Consider the following 4,626-nt stretch of genomic DNA (forward strand, 5'->3'; position numbering starts at 1 on the left):
GCTGAGCTTCAAAATAAAAGCCCAGAAGTCCCAGATTTCTTATGAAAATTAGTAATATAAAAACCTAAAAGACACTTGAAGAAAGAAACTTAATTACATTTTGAGAGCTCTGAGAAAACATTGAACCAAATTAAAGATGATGGTAGTTTGTATCCGTTTCCTTTTATTGTGTCAAACAGAAGATAAGCCTGGGTCTTGTTTGTCTGAAGGTTAACACACATGAACAGAGCTTGTGAACACAAAGAACATAAAACATATAAAGACAGTATTTGACTAAACGCTACAGGGGTCAGTGGGGGGTAGGGGAGGTACGTAGGTGTGTAGCGGAGTTAATAACGCCACTTCCCATTAAAAGGCAACTTTTCATTTGGCTAGTAGTTTCCGTATTAGAGAGGCTTTTTCTGTATCATAAGCTCCATCTTTTGGTGCTATTCTGCTAACTTTAGCGTAAATTGTTATACACCATCACCAGTCTGCAGTAGCCCGTTTCATGCTAACAGGAGCTTGTAAAACACTATTTATCACAATTTCTTGATTATGATCCACTCTATGACGGACATTACAAGACAATACAATATCTAATTAAATGTTTGAAATAAGAGTTTTTTCCCTACCACACAATATAATGTCTTCTATCTAGATGTTTATATGTAAAGATTTGTTTAATACTTGAGAAATTTTGTTTGGACTTAAAGCCACAAACATTGTTCCATGTCACCACAAATGTTATTCCACAGAAAAAAAGGCTCCTCACCGAGACTGCTGGGCCTAAATACATGATACACAGAATTAAAACATGAACCCAATGTGTATTGAATGAACTCCCATATTGACTAATAGTGAATCTACATGCGTTACTTAGACAGCAGTAAATATATGTGTGGGCCCTCTAATATATCGGTTGGTTACATTTGTCTGATTTCTTGATTATAATTGACTATAAGTCAGATGTTACAAGACAAACACTATCTAATAAAATATTTGAAAAAAAAAAGAGTACTTTTTCCTACCACACAATATAGTGTCTTCTATCAAACAAGTATCACACAAATCTATATGTATCACATAAAGATTTGTTTGATACTTGAGAAGTTACTTAGATACTTGGACCTAAAGGCACAAACATTTTTCCATGTCATCAGTCTCAGGTTCAGAAGAGTCTCCAGTCTGGTCTCCAGTCTCTGGTTGTAAAAGTGGATGTGAGTTCCTTCCTGGTTCTGGTCCTCCACGGTCTTCTCCATCAGCTTCTGTTTTCATCGGACCAACACATTTATGTCTTTTGACATGAGAATGCCAGGCAAATCTTCTGTTACAAACACTGCAGCTGAATCTTTTCTCTCCTGTGTGGACTACCATGTGTGACCGTAAATATCCGCTCTGTTTAAAAGATTTATTACAGACTGAGCAGTTGAAAGGTTTCTCTCCTGTATGAGTTCTCATGTGTGACCGTAAATCTCCTCTCAGTGTAAAAGATTTCTTACAAACTGAGCAGCTAAAAGGTTTTTCTCCTGTGTGAGTCATCATGTGGTTCTTTAGGGTTCCCCTATCAGTCAAAGCTTTACCACACAAAGAGCAGCTAAAAGGTTTCTCTCCTGTGTGAGTTCTCATGTGTTTTTGTATATATCCACTCTGTGTAAAAGATTTGTTACAGACAGAGCAGCTAAAAGGCTTTTCGCCTGTGTGAGTCATCATGTGTCTCTTTAGGTGATGACTATCAGAGAAAGACTTATCACAGTCAGAGCAGCTAAAAGGTTTCTCTCCTGTGTGAGTTATCATGTGAGTCTTTAGATGCGTCATGCGACCAAATCTCCTCCCACACTCTGAGCAGCTGAATGTTTTCTTACATCTTGAATCATGTTTCAGAGAGTTTAAAGCTGACTGAGGTTCTCTGGTCTCCTTCCAATCAGCACTGTCATCAGTCTCAGGTTCAGAAGAGTCTCCAGTCTGGTCTTCAGTCTCTGGTTGTAAAAGTGGATGTGAGTTCCTGGCTGGTTCTGGTCCTCCACAGTCCTCTCCGTCAGCTTCTGTTTCCATGTGTTGAGTTTTTCTCTGATGAAGCTGTGAGGACTGAGCTTCCTCTTCATCATCTTCACTCTTCACAGGGACAGGAGTGAATGGGAACTTGGTGATATCAGCCTCCTCCAGCCCTTGAAGCTGCTCTCCCTCCTGACTGCTCCACAGTTCTTCCTGTTCCTCTTTAATGTGTGGGGGGGCCTCTGGCTCCTCCTGGTCCACACTGGAGCTACACTCCTGCTGCTCAGGGGGAACCTCTTCTTTAACCACCAACAGCTGCTGCTGCACATCTGGAGGACACAGGGAAACAAACATGTAGGAAAAGCAGGACAACATGCATCTACATACTAACTTCCAGAATGCTCAAGCTGTAAAAACCATGGATGTACTAAGAGAACATTTACATGAATTCAAACCTCTGTTTTTTTAGAAGGAATATTAAAATGGCATTGACCACCCTAATATAAACCAATGCAACTTTATCACGCTCTTGCCAACTAGGTTTCCTTTTAAAAGGGTCAGTTCCCCCTGAAGATTTGCCTAAAAAGATAAATAATTGCACTAATCACTTTTAATAACACCACTCATGTCATATTGTTGAACGCTGGCTGACCCTAACAATTATTAGTCATTGATTAATCTAAAGATATTTTTTTTGATTAGTCGATTAATCTATCAATTAATTTGCACATTATTCTTTAAAAAATATTATTACTTGATTAGTATAACAACTATCGCAAAATGAATATAAAACAACGTAATTAACATTTCAATATTTTATTATTAATGTTTGAATTACCTTTTGTTTTTCATCTCATATAATCAATCACAGAGCTGTCAAAACTGGTCAAAATGACATTTCAATGTTCCTTCTAAGGTTCTAACTATTGAAATAACTATTTTTGCACATTACGTCCTGTAATAGAAAATCACATTTTTATCTTTTAACATATCTTACTCTTGACTTGTTTTTGTTTTTATTTTTGGCAGCATGAACTCCGGGGAATGACCCCAAGGAGTTCATGCTGCTAAAATGTTGCCTTATGTTCTTTTTTGCCCATCATGTTTCCTTGGATCATGGAGGCTCCAAAATCATGGTTGCAGCTTTCGCCATGGTCCCGCTACACGTCCTGCGGTGCCATGTTCATCCTGCTACGTCCTGCTGGGCCTTGTAATACCCGCAATGCCCTGCTATGCCAGGAACTACTACAAAGAACCGCTACAAACTACTATTTCTTTTTGCAACCGTTTTTGCCACTCTTTATTTTAAACCCAACCGGTCGTCAGAAACCGCCTACCAAGAGCCTGGGTCTGGGTCTGTCCGAGGTTTCTGTCTAAAAGGAAGTTTTTCCGTTCCACTGTGGCCCTGTTGCTTGCTCTGAAGGAAACTACTAGAACTGTTGGGTCCTTTTAAATTCTGGAGTGTGGTCTAGACCGGCTCTATCTGTAAAGTGTCTTGAGATAACTCTTGTTATAAATTGATACTACAAATAAAATTGAAATTGAAAACAGTACATATAAAAAAGTCATAGTATAGTATGTCAAAGAGTAATAAAAAGTCATATAGCATGTCGAAAAAAAGTCATACTATAGTATGTCAAAAAGTAATAAAAAGTAATAGTACGTGTCAAAAAAAGTCATAGTGTAGTATGTCAAAAAAAGTCACTAAAATAAAATTGAATTGAATTTACCCCTATATTGATCCTGATAGCCAAAATTGATCTTCTTCTGTTTATCTAATGTGCAGAGTGTGGTTTTTGATTACCTTCCTATTACGGTCCTGAATGTGGAGGTATGTGAAATGATTAGAACATTTTGTAATTAACCCCCTTACCCTGTCTGCCAGCTCGTGAGAGGGGTTTTAAGAAAGTAATCCTTATGTATCTTAGCTGGTTCTTCCATACCTTGTGCTGTGATGTATTGAACCTTCCTTGCAGGAAATAAACTATTAAAAGACTTTGTTGAGCAAAGCTTTATTTCAGATCTCATCTAGAAGAAGGCAAACGTCAAACATATAGCTAGGCTACATAACTACTTGTGTATGTATATTTGCAATAATACTGTGAAGTCCGTGTACGTTGTCACTGGAGCTACACTGGGCTAAGTACTCCGGTAAGAGGGTCGCTGCAACCTTCGGATTTTGTTCAACAGATTTATTGACATCCAGATCCAGCATTGAATACAGCGCTTGTTACTTGCATTACACATCGTGTAGGTGTGTTTGTGTGGTTTTCTGTAACATTAAGAAATACAGAATATATAAATATAAAATGTACATAATGAATGCACATATATACAAATAAAGAACAATAAGCAACTCACTCTGCCACATACATAATTGCTAGATAATAAATAGTTGCTCTGCAAACAACTAGACAATACCGGATAGTAATGGAAATGAACACAATCCATCGTAGTAAAGCATACAGGTTTCATTATGTAGTTCAATCTATTGGCCACTAGATGGCGGTCTAAGACCATAACTGACCATAACAGCAGCATGTGAATGACGAGGGGAATCAAACCAGCAACAGCTGAACTAACCTCAGCAGGAGTGTAATTAACAGGTGAACTAACCTCAGCAGGAGTGTAATTAACAGGTGAACTAACCTC

The 4,626-nt window shown here is 38.1% G+C and overlaps 1 protein-coding gene and 1 long non-coding RNA gene across 2 annotated transcripts in view; one reads left to right on the forward strand and one right to left on the reverse strand.

The window, feature by feature from the left end:
* Positions 1-4,626, reverse strand: part of LOC117956462 (involucrin-like) — a 107,819-nt gene that overhangs the window by 58,860 nt on the left and 44,333 nt on the right. The window lies entirely within an intron of this gene.
* The window catches only part of LOC117956503, a 20,281-nt gene continuing 16,727 nt past the window's right edge, over positions 1,073-4,626 (forward strand). The window contains exon 1 of the long non-coding RNA XR_004659286.1: positions 1,073-1,091. This is a non-coding gene — a long non-coding RNA (uncharacterized LOC117956503). The remainder of the gene's footprint in view (positions 1,092-4,626) is intronic.

Source organism: Etheostoma cragini, chromosome 14 (assembly GCF_013103735.1).
Source record: "Etheostoma cragini isolate CJK2018 chromosome 14, CSU_Ecrag_1.0, whole genome shotgun sequence".
NCBI classification, from domain to species: domain Eukaryota; kingdom Metazoa; phylum Chordata; class Actinopteri; order Perciformes; family Percidae; genus Etheostoma; species Etheostoma cragini.